Genomic DNA, 13218 nt, shown 5'->3' with positions numbered 1-13218 from the left:
GCCAAAACATCAACCAGGACGTAACAGTAAATTGATTATCGTGATAAAGTGTTGTAATTTTTGTATCTGAAAAAAAGAGTCAGCTAATCTTTTCGAGTGTGATATTAATTATTGGTAAGACTTGAATGAGTTGGAAATAAATTTTGAAATTTTATTTTTTTTAATTTCGCGCCAAGTTGGCGCTGGCTCTGTGCGGCAGACGCGCGCAGCGAATTTGGAATTTGCTTCATGGCATAGAGTGGGGGTAGGCAAATCCGGTCTTCCGGTGCGGAGCATGCTGAGATGGTCGATAAAGCGTTCATTACATCATTAGTGGCACGTGGCTTACGTGATTCAATAGAAATCATTGCCAATAAGGAAAGAAAAGAATATCATATGTAAACGATGGATCAAGACACTGTAATCAAATGAAACGTATTAATTACTCTAAAAAAATAATAATATTGAAAGATAAAGCTGACGAGGTTTGTGCTTTAACTCGTCTATGCATAAAATTAACCGAGGATCAGCGAAGAAAGATTATTGATGGTATGTTATTTCATTATTTATTTATTCAATGTATCATAAAACGGAATGAGTGCTATTGTAGCAGACACGAGCTAATTAATAAATTTTAAGTAAATAAATAAATTAATTAAAATACTGAAATTAAAATATCAGTAGGCAGGATTGTAAATTTTTTAATGAGAATATTTGCATTTAAAAATTAAATTTTTAATCCGTAATTGAAATTATATCGATTAAAATTACGAAATTAATTTTCAATTCAACAACTTGAATTAAAAAATTAATTTTAATTTGGAAACGTGAGATTAAATATTAGAAAATGAATTTTAAATCAAAGACGTGGGATTCAAAATTTAGAAATTGATATTTAATTCGGCTCGAGAGATTCAAAATTAAAAAATTAATTTCAATGTACACAAGTGGGATTCAAAATAAAAAAACTCATGTTTAATCAGACAAGTGAAATTAAAAATTAAAAAATTAGTTTTTAAATCGACACGTGGGTTTAAAATTTCAAAAATTAATTATAATTCAGAAACGTGGGATTCAAAATTTAAAAATTACTTGTTAATTCAAACACGTGGGATCAAAAATTGGAAATTACTTTTTAATTTAGATACGGTACGCAATCAAATAAGTAATCAAGACTAAAAATTTGACGGCACACAACAGGAAAGAATACTGTTTTACTTGACCAAGTTTAAAAATATTTAAACTTACTCTTGATCGTCAGATATAATAGAATTTCAAATAAAAAGATCATTCATAGTTGAGACATTTAAGATTTAAATTTTTTGAATAATTTTCAGTGCAAACATAGAATTTAAGATTAAAACAACACTAATTCGATGTTCGGAATTTAAAACTTTTTGTTCAATTTTTGATACGAAAATAGAAGATTAAAAAACGGAATGTAATTCTTGAATCCTCTTTAGCTATGGCTAATTAAAATTTTTGATTTACTTTTCAATTATTAAGTATAGAATTTGAGATTAGAAATAAATTTTTGAATCAGGTTTTCCGAATTGAAATTGTTCATTTAATGTTTTATTTTAAAACGTGGATTTAAAAACTAAGCCATTAATTTTAACGCTACTTTACAAATTAAAAATTCGAAATTCAATTAAGCACTAATGCAATTATAAATTTAATGTACTATTTGCAACCCCGATACGCATTTTTTAATATTTATTCTATATTTATGTTCCCTTATTAAAAGAAATGATTTAAAATGGAGAAAAAAAATTTTAAATACTTTTTAATACTTTTAAATCTCTCTACTTATGGGCATTCAACATTGCGAATCGTTTCGAATCGTTTTTGTTAATCAGGGTTTTATTTATTTATTCAAAAATTTAAACGATTCCCAATAATTGTCAGCTACATTCACACTCATGATACTGAAAGACACAGACACCTAAAAATATTTAGTTTTTTTTTATAAATATATTACTTGTGATTAAAATATCAAAAAACAATTTTTTATTTTTAATTTTTGAAATGTCTTTTTTTTTCATATTTTATTTTATTAATAAAATGACTGATATTTTTAGTAAAAAATTAATTTATTGTAGAATGTTTTCTATTATTATTTTAAATAAATTATATATATTATTGTAGGCATGGAAGCTGCTAAGAAAGAGAAATCATCAAAATCTCCGACGAAAAGATTTAATGAGCGGGAAAAACAAGTGAAGATAAAAAGAAGGATGAAGATAAATCTATGAAGACAATGATCAAGATGTATCAAATATTTCAAGTGATTCGGAGGAAGAAACACCACGTACCTCAGTGGGTATACTCTCTGGGCTGAGATTAAAACTTTACCCGTAATTCTGTCTTTGACGAAAATTGAAGGAGGTAAATAAAAAATACGCACTAGTGTTGTCACAATTTGGTGCTACTCTTTGATTATTTACAATTGATACTAGACAACCGATATTATCAGTTAATCGTCCATAAGCAATCGAAATATCGATTAATTTTAGCAAAAAAAAAGAAGTTTTTGTCTTAATCAACTGCATAGTTGTACAATCGATAACTCAATAATTGATTGTGAAAATCGATTTTCGAAGCAGTTCAATTGCGCTGTGGCTTAATCATTCTCCAAATTATGACCAGATATCGCACTGGTACATGGAATGGAAAAATGCTGAATGATGGACTCTTGGCTGAGCCAGTCATCAAGGATTATTTTAAGAAGGCACTGGATATGGTGAATCGGGTTTTATTAACTCCGTAAGGCCTTCAACTCGGTGCCGATAAGCTAGTTTCCTATCTGACAAGTCTCAAGAGAACACCGCCAGTTCCACAGATTCCTACGTCAGCTTAACTACGTAGTGAGGTAAATATTATTTTATTTATTATTTTTTAATGTTTGTTTAGGGTTGCAAATAGCGAATTAAATTTATAAATGCATTAGTGTATCAATTAAATTTTTTTTTATATTTCATAATCCAAAAACAACAAATTAAAAATGTTTTTTAAATTTTTAATCCAGTATCTTTGAATTAAAAAATAAATTTCAAATTTTTAATTCGTAAAGTAGCGTTAAAATTAATGGCTTAGTTTTTAAATCCACGTTTTAAAATAAAACATTAAATGAACAATTTCAATTTCTCCATTTTAAATCATTTCTTTTAATAAGGGAACATAAATATAGAATAAATATTAAAAAATGCGTATCGGGGTTGCAAATAGTACATTAAATTTATAATTGCATTAGTGCTTAATTGAATTTCGAATTTTTAATTTGTAAAGTAGCGTTAAAATTAATGGCTTAGTTTTTAAATCCACGTTTTAAAATAAAACATTAAATGAACAATTTCAATTCGGAAAACCTGATTCAAAAATTTATTTCTAATCTCAAATTCTATACTTAATAATTGAAAAGTAAATCAAAAATTTTAATTAGCCATAGCTAAAGAGGATTCAAGAATTACATTCCGTTTTTTAATCTTCTATTTTCGTATCAAAAATTGAACAAAAAGTTTTAAATTCCGAACATCGAATTAGTGTTGTTTTAATCTTAAATTCTATGTTTGCACTGAAAATTATTCAAAAAATTTAAATCTTAAATGTCTCAACTATGAATGATCTTTTTATTTGAAATTCTATTATATCTGACGATCAAGAGTAAGTTTAAATATTTTTAAACTTGGTCAAGTAAAACAGTATTCTTTCCTGTTGTGTGCCGTCAAATTTTTAGTCTTGATTACTTATTTGATTGCGTACCGTATCTAAATTAAAAAGTAATTTCCAATTTTTGATCCCACGTGTTTGAATTAACAAGTAATTTTTAAATTTTGAATCCCTCGTTTCGGAATTATAATTAATTTTTGAAATTTTAAACCCACGTGTGTACATTTAAATTAATTTTTAAATTTAGAATCCCACGTCTCTGGATTAAAATTAATTTTTTAATATTTAATCTCACGTTTCTGAATTAAAATTAATTTTTCAGTTTTTCAATTCAAGTTATTGAATTAAAAGTTAATTTCGTAATTTTAATCGATATAATTTCAATTACAGATTAAAAATTTAATTTTTAATCGCAAATATTCTCGTTAAAGAATTCGCAACCCTGTATTTGTTTATTAATTCCCTTTATATTACAGAGATTCACCGAAGCTGAACGTACTGTTTCGCAGATACCTCAATGCTTCAAAGATCTTGTGCAAAAGAAGTGTGAAGAACGTGGGATCCTATTCATGCCGATGGCAAATCGATATCACGAAGTTAAACAAGTGTACAAAGTTAGCAACTATAGGTCTACATCAATGGAAACGTTCTTTTCTTCAATCATAAAACGACTAATTTGGTTCCTATTCATCTCAACGCCTTATTAGACATGACAGGACTCTAATCAGTGGTACGAAATTACTAATTGGAAGTATTTATCATTTTTTCTACACATATTGTTATAATTTAATTTTTTATTCTGTCTAGAAAACGGTTGATTGTTTTTATGCCCAAAGACATTATTTATTTATTTATTTCTTTTTTTTTTTTTTTCGTAAAATTAATTAGTTATAAAAAAACGATGCTCGAATAGAAATAATCAATTTTCACAATTTAATTATTCACGATAACTAGCAATGATATTGATTCATTTGAAAAAATTTATTAATGATTAGCACGATTGACCAAAGTTTAGTTGATACTTTTTAAAATATTCAACAAATACAGGGAATTAAATTTATGTTTGAAAAATTCGGGTGAAAATATCTCAAAAACTCACTAAAATTATGATAATTTTTGCGACAGTCAGAAAGGCCTATTATGATAAATGGATTTAATATTTAGGCTATTTCGATAATTGGGTTAAGAGCTATTCAATGAAAAATGAAAAAAATCATTTTTATTTAAATCGTTTCCTTGTTACTCTCTGAAGCCATGTCGGCTTTTAGTCTGCCGGTGCAAATTATTTGAATTGGACGTGACTATAGATCTTCGGATACATAGGTAGTTTTGAAAGGCTCGAAATAACTTGGTTTTTGATTAAAGAATAGATGAGTTTAATTTATTCATATAAAATAGAATAGTCAGAGAATTTGATTGAAAAATACACTTATATAATTGACAAATAACTTCGAGTCAAAAGAATGGCATAATAAAATTAAACTGAGTTTAATAATTATAATCGAATTAATTCTGTATCTTTCCACGAGCCAACGCCCTAGAGAAAAATAGGATAGAGAAAAAAGGACTCATTCCTAAAAAGTGGGAGTTTGTTATCATCGTTCGACGCTGATGCGGTTGCGAGAGCAGTCGATGATGCTTCACGAAGTTTCCAGATTTTTGTGAAAAAAACTAGTTTCTATTTTCTATTCTTTTGATATTCGTTATTTGTCAAACAATCGTTCTTATCTATATTTACTTGTTGACATTTTTTTCGAGAAATCGTTGGTGATGATTAAGTATTCTAATGCATTGAAAATATTTTATCTGTTTAACTACTTTTCGATGTATACCTATTTATATTATATACATCGATACAAAATATAATATTATTAATGCTACAATGATACCCTCGCGATTTTAGACTTATTGAAACAATACCACAATTACACGGTATAAATACTGCTTAAATATGGAATTACTTATTTTGGCCAGTTTTTTTGTCGGATTATTTGTTACGTCCTGGTTGATGTTTTGGCGCTGGCGTAGTTGAGCGGTCGATTTGAAGTGGACATAATGAGAACTTACATATAATTATAAATAATTATCAAGTATGGGTTGAACAGCCACCATTCGGTGGTTGAAATAAACTGGTTATTTGATTATATATTGTTTTATATCTCAATCCGATTTATTCAATTGTAAAAGAATAATTTTAATAATGTGAAAATATACAATTGAATCAATTTATAAATTTGTTAAAGTTCTCCTAACAATAACTTCAAGAGGGTAAGAACGAAGTTGAGTATTTAATATTGAGCCTAACCGCTCTCAATGATTCTATATTTCAGACTGCCTTCTCTTGATCGAGAGAAACTAGAGTAACTCTTATCAATACGTTTGGGCATCAGACCCGCGCATCGATTCATATGGAGGAGTCATTCGAGATAGCGCATGTTCGTGGGGTTTTCCTCTGCACAACTATCGCATTCGTGGTTTTCCACAAGCATCTGACCGGAGTCAGGAATCATCACAGACACTTAGTGTCACATTACTTTTTCTCGACTCTATAAGATTTTAAAATCAGCGGTATGTCCTGGAGTCTGTCTCCTTGAGGAGTACTGGCTGTGAATCTTTTTGATCTTAATCCAGGATCATCGTTTCTAAGCACGGCGTTAAAATCCTGACCGTGCATATTAAAGTTGCTGTTTATAGTGTCACCCCATCCTGGTATTGCTGCGTCTTGCCTGGTGTAACAAAATCCAGGCGCTCATGCATTTCTAAATCGCTTATAAGCAAATACGTCAGCTATTGAGAGCTGGTTTGTGCTCAGCATTGTGGGGGACCAAAGTACGACGGCACATGGCGAAAGGAACGCACTGGGAGATAGAGGCGTTACGCACTCTACAAATGCAATGGTACTTGACGTTACCTTCGTTGGTATCACCGGATTTCCAATTTTTATTTGATGTGCTCTACTTTTAAGCGCGGTTGACACTCGGTCAAACACTTCCGGGATGGCCTGCGCTCTCATACTTATTTCGCTACCTTCAGGCGGGTCGCGTAGTGCGTCTAATGAAAAATGTCCTCCAGCATCTAATGGCTCTGGAATCCTATAGCAGAGGAAGTTTCGGTTAGGCTGGGCATTGGCCGGGAAAAATGCATCCGGCAAGGGTTGCCAATTTCGTGTCTGTGTTATTGTAGCTTCAATCAGCTTACGTGAAATGTATGGACTAGGGTAACATTCATGTACATTGTGTGTAACTGCGTTACACTCTCCGAATGTACCGGCAACCGTATTATTCGGTCCGTCGTGTGGTATTCTGGTAACTTTACAGTTTAATTACAGTTGTTATGACCTCCACCTATCGGGAGGTTGATTAGTTAATTCAGTATAATTTTAATTATTTATATTGAGTTATTTCGCCCGGGAATATTTAAATACTCAGCTTTGGCACGCCGATTATAAATTGGTAAAGGACTGTTCAATAAAAAACAAAGTTTATTTTGTTCGTTAACAATTCAATTTGAAAATATATTTTAGATTAGTACAATTACATTCGCGCTCAATCTTCTGGCTTCTTCTGCCTTACAAAAATTAATTTTAAAACCGACATCCCTCTGCAATTTTTTCAAACATTATGAATTTACCATACTATTATTTATTAAATAATCTACCTTTTCTGAAATCACAGTTGATGAATTAAAACGATCTTTTGTTTGGTTCCATGCCTCGGCTTTTCCACCTAATGAAACTGCATCACTTTTTTTATTTTCAATCACATGTGAGAAGTCTTTTAAGATTTGAAGAAAGTATTTTTTTCAACTTGAATATAATGGCTACTTTTTGTCCCTCCAGTCATATTTCAGAAATCTTATATTCTGGGAACCAATTTTTCACTATCCACAACAATAGCACCTTTGCTGTTCTGTGCAAAACAATTTTGCTTATACTTCATAGTATAAATTCATATTTACAATGATTATTTCATGTACATATATAATTATTGCATGTAAAATAATTTTCGAAATCAAATTACAACTATTCAATCTTTGAGAAATTTCTTCAAATACGAAATCGATTTTTCTTTTATCAGATTATAAAAACTAAATTTAGATGTTGAAATAAATTCTTCTCTGAATTTCCGGAGAGTTTTAGTCATGTTCACAAAGTAAGTTCTCCGTTTGCCAATCGCCACAGTTTCACAGCTTCTTTTATTCTTCATTTTACTTTATCCAACACACTTCTGCTATCACTTCTATTATATATGTCTTAGAGGTCTGATAAGCGAACGGTCAATTTCGTAGTAATTTGGCTCCTTCCCGTATTTTTATAAATTAATCTGTTGATAAGATTTTTAACGACTAAAGAACACAATTAGTCGTTAAAAAGCGAATGAAAAAATCAGAATAATCGAAACGAAACAGTTTCGATCTAATAAGATTAAATTTCATTAAAATCATAATTATTAAAAAAATAGAAAAAAAATTTTGAAATATTACTTACTGCTTATAAAACATTTAGAAGATTTGTTTTCATATTTTTATCTGCATGATGTTACATTGTTAAATAAGAAATTATTTCTAAAAAAATTTACACACATTTTTTTTGTTCCATGCTCTTTGCATGGAAATGTTAATGCTTTTGTATCGAGTTATTCACTTAATAAATTTTCCCAAATAAAATCATTGATTGTAGAATTTTTTAACACCATTTCAAAAACATTTTCGATCTTTTTCAATAAGCTGTAAAATCCTAAATTTGGATAACTGAACGAGTTTTCTCTCGGGTCGTCTAACGTTATGGATGCGACTGGTAAAAATACTGGTGGTTCAGGATTCCTAATAGCATTATGACATGTGTCACAATTCGAATGTATCCTTATTAATTTTATTACACTGTGTCACTTTCCGAATCTCTTGCTCAATGCAATTTAATAAATTTATTACTTTGAGTGAAGGATACATGAAAACACCTCGATTTAATAAATTTATCACTGTATACAAGCTGTTATCATGTTCTTCAGGTTTTGTTATAATCGAATTCATACATATTTTACAAGTTTTTTTCCATTTTTGCATTGTTCGAAGAAGATAGCCAGCTACGTATACTACTACATATTTGATATAGTCATGTGACGGGATTTCGATTTTATCCATCACATACTTTGCTCGGTCATCATTGGTGCCTTCATCAATATCTTTATGGAGAATCCCATCTAAAATTTTTCCCGATTCATGTTTTCAAGCATTTCAATTGATTTTGAACATCGATCGCTGCATTGCATTAAACTATGTGCCGTTTCTTCACCTGATACACTACTACCTTTCAAAGGCTTTAATAACGTGTACGTACACAGCAAATGAAACATTTGTCCAAATAATACCAAATCGGGATGATCATTCAATCCGCAGACATTTCTGGCTAATCCGAAAAACAGCTAAAAATTGAATAAACATTTATATATAAATATGTATAGGTATACATATTCATATCCATGAGTGTGGCAGAAATATTCTGTCAATTGCATGACCGCTTTAATTGTGATTTTAAAAATTTAACAAATACTATCTGTAATAAATACGCTGTTTTGGTATTCTTGGGCATGAATTTCCTCCTATTCTTTCAAATATTATAAAAACTTAGCAAGGAACTATACATAAACGAAAAAATTTGATATATTTGTTATTGAACGCATTTCTAAGTAATAAAGTTCAAGAATATTTTGCTTACACGAAAGTCTGGAGATTTGGGCTTAAAACCTTCTTTTGTATTCCTTATACTCATTACTTGAATTACTCTTTATATAAATTATAAATTTTAATGTTGGCTCACATTGAAATAATTTTCTCAACTTCGTATAAATACAATGCTTTTCAGTCTTTACAGACAATGAGAATAACTAGAAATGTAAATGAATTGAAAAAAAATTATTAATATTCAAATTCTTTCAAAGTTGACTATTATCCTGGCGATAGCAGCCATCTATTTGTTTCTGCAGAACTATATTTCGTGCAAGTCTCATTTTATTTTAGTGTTATGTATCCACCTATCAAGAGGTGGATTGATTAAATCACTAATAATAAATTACCCATACTGGGTTAATTCGCCCGGGAATATTTAAATATTCAGCTTTGGTAACAGCTCTTGCATCCGTAAGTTTAACGAGATTTCGAGCTAGTGATAACTTCATTTTTTCCGGTTTTTTCATGACATAGCAGCTCTATTCTATAAAAATCTGGAAGAAGTAACAGTTCTTTCTGAAGATTGAGTATTGCGCTTGTCGCTGGTTTTGAGGTTTCAACGTAATTCGAGATGCAATTCCAATAAATTGAAGTCAATTTTGGAAAACGCTTTTTGAATTTTTTAAATTTTAGTAAGGAACTTAACATATCGTATCTAGATCTGTTTTATTCAATGAATAAAGAGGTAGTTGAAGAATTGTGAAATGTACAATCGAGATGATTTACAATATTGTTAAGGTATTCTTAACAATAGCTTCAAGAAAATGAGAACGAAGTCAAGTTTTTTATTCTAAGTCTGACTACTCTCGATGATTCTATCTTTCAGACTGACTTCTCTTGATCGAGAAAAACTAGAGTAACTCTTATCAATACGTTTGGGCATCAGACCCGCGTATCGATTCATATGGAGGAGTCATTCGAGATAACGCATGCTCTCGAATGATCCATTCTAATATTCATTGAGAATATTTAATTCTCGCGATCTCTCCGCTTTTGTTACTAACAAATGAGTCACTTATCTATTAACAAAAGTTATCTTAAACAAAATATATGTTTGTGCAGCTGCACGTCTCGTGGATTTACTCGAGGCGTCAACGCTTATTTATACTTGTTATGTCCGACTATTATTTATTTAATTATTTTGGTTGCGTGGATTAGGCGTTCGGACTAACCAATGCAATTTTCGGCTCAAATGTTTAGTTCAAGCCTTAATTTGTTTGTTTTGGGATACGTTTCGATGTGGACTTTCTTTTATTTCTAATTCGGTTAAAATAGAGTTATCTTTGTGGGTAGATGAATGTAAAAAATGCGCTAATCAATACATACGATTTTAACTTAATAGCGTCCTTAATTCCTCTTAAATTTTTGAGGCTGGTTGGAAAAGTTGTTAAAATTGAAAAGAAAAGAGGTCAATTATAATGGCCTTATCTTTTGTGCTGATGTATATATATATATATATATATATATATATATATATATATTCCTTGAGATAGTTCCCGCATTGTAGACCCTTGAATTGACTGCTAGGTCTCGATGCAGGCAATCTCCGGATGAGGGTGGGGTGATAACTTATTACTTAACTTATTTTATGAATAATACACAAAATTTATTGTCACTTATGTTTTTTTTCTTTATTTTAAACTCCAATTCTAATTTGGTAATAAAAACTCCTTTAATTTTCTTTGAAGAAAATAGAGCTAATACTCTTTAGAGGAATATCTTTATTATTTTAATCATTAAATAATTACACTCAACATGTAGCACAAAGTTTTACAATGATTATTAATTTTAGATTTGAATTTTATGGAGATAATAATGCTCACAAATTTGAATTAACACTTAACTTAGCACTCACAACCAATAACACTTATATCCTTTCGTAAATTTATTTCTTTTGATACGGTAACTTTTATTTATATAGAATTTCAAAATTCCTTTATTTTCCTTTGCAGAAAATAGAGATAGTGCTCTTGAAAGGAGGCAGATTTTAATGTTAAACATTTGTTTAATATTTTTTTCTATTATGCTCTTTTTCGCGATGCGATTTAATAATTGCTTGATTTTTGAGCTAACTGATGCTCTGATGTGTATATACAGATATATAGCTGTATATATGTATACTTTGATATATTTTTCACTGTTATAACTTTTTTTTTTCGCAATGCGATTTTTCTTTATGATTTATTTTATTGATTTATAAAAGCGATTTTTATCGGTTTTATTAAATATGAGAATTAAGAATACTGCTGTACCTAGTTTGCGACTCTTGACTGAAAACTTTGAATTCAGCTGATAACCGAAATGCAAGCCTGTGCTCGGTAGAGTCCACTTGTTCTTCAAAATTTTTAACTTCCCGCTAAGAAAATCGACGATTTTCAAAAATTTCGGGAAGTTATTGTTTTCACCCCGATTTTCGAAAATCGAGTTTTCATCAGATGTCGACGTTTTGAGGTCCTAGGAAGCTATTCTGACTATTTTCAGAATGATGTCCGAGTGTGTGTATGTGTGTGTGTGTGTGTGTGTGTGTGTGTGTGTGTGTGTGTGTGTGTGTGTGTGTGTGTGTGTGTGTGTGTGTGTGTGTGTGTGTGTGTGTGTGTGTGTGTGTGTGTGTGTGTGTGTGTGTGTGTGTGTGTGTGTATGTATGTATGTAACTTCTTTGTAACTTTTGAACTAATGAATCGATTTGGATGGTTGAGGTGGCAATCGAAAGAGCTTGTTGGCCTTCAACTTTTCTGAAAATTTCAGATTATTTGATCGAATAGACTCGAAAATATTTGCGAATTACGAAAAAAAAAAAATTTTTTTTTTAGTTTTTTATTGATTTCTCAAAAACGACTTATACGATCGACTTTAAAATCTAATCAGCTCTAGTACTCAATAAAAAGCGTCGATTGCCACCTCAAACTTAAAAATCGGATAATTCGTTCGAGAGTTATCGCGGGAGAAAGAAATGGTGAAAAGCGGTTTTTTCTAAATATTTTAGAAACGACTGACGTGATCGATTTCAAATTTTAATCAGCTCTAGAATTCAATAAAACGCGCCGATTGCCACGTCAACTATCAAAATCGATTGATTAGTTCAAAAGATATTGGCGTTGAAAAGTTAAAAAAATAACATTTTATGTTATTTTTTCCGGATAAATCATAATATAACGTACTAAAATGTGCCTGATATCATACCAACTCATCTTTTTTATGGTTTCTTTTGATCATATAATGTCATCGAACTTGGTTTTTAGTTTAAATCATATTATCAACAAAAAAATTGATAAAACGTAGTTTTTAATATTTTTATCGGATATTTCATATTTTATTGTTTCTTACATGAGTCAAAACTTATTGAAATCTTGATTTTGATCCCTGACATTGATTTCTGCCTCAATACACTTATTTTACTGAACATAATCAGGAACTAAATTTTAAAAACCGCTTCATTGATGATTTTCGATTCTTAAATTTTCAAACTTCAGCATAACAGGTAACTTGTTAGAGCTTGAAAAGATCGTAAAAAAACAATTGCATGTGATAGCATTTTCGAGCTCGAAGAGCTCGAAAATATATCTACACTAATGTTTTCGAGCTCTTTGAGGTCGAAAACAGCGGGAAGTTTTGGGGCTGGCCCGCAGGGTCAACCGACGCCCAGATTTTTTTTCTTTTAACGCCGCAACCATGGGAGTCCGAGTTTAGGGGAAGGAGAAATTTTAGGTGAGTTGCATCTTGTGAGATGTCCCGTTGACGGAACTTAATTTAGTCAATGCTAATTGCGCGCATTAGAGCGATCTTAGCTGACAATAAGTGGGGACCGAAAAATACGAGAATGAAAGAAAGAAAGAAAGAAATCTGGTA

General features: G+C 30.4%; 1 long non-coding RNA gene across 1 annotated transcript; it reads left to right on the top strand.

The window, feature by feature from the left end:
- Window positions 1-299: 299 nt before the first annotated feature.
- On the top strand, window positions 300-10772 carry LOC128667622 (uncharacterized). Its single transcript, XR_008403568.1, has 3 exons — window positions 300-528; window positions 2128-2851; window positions 4125-10772. It is a non-coding gene; the product is annotated as an uncharacterized LOC128667622 (long non-coding RNA).
- The last annotated feature ends 2446 nt before the right edge of the window (window positions 10773-13218 follow it).

This window comes from Microplitis demolitor, chromosome 4 (genome assembly GCF_026212275.2).
Source record: "Microplitis demolitor isolate Queensland-Clemson2020A chromosome 4, iyMicDemo2.1a, whole genome shotgun sequence".
Lineage (NCBI taxonomy): Eukaryota > Metazoa > Arthropoda > Insecta > Hymenoptera > Braconidae > Microplitis > Microplitis demolitor.
This window is presented reverse-complemented; position numbering and strand designations above follow the sequence as displayed.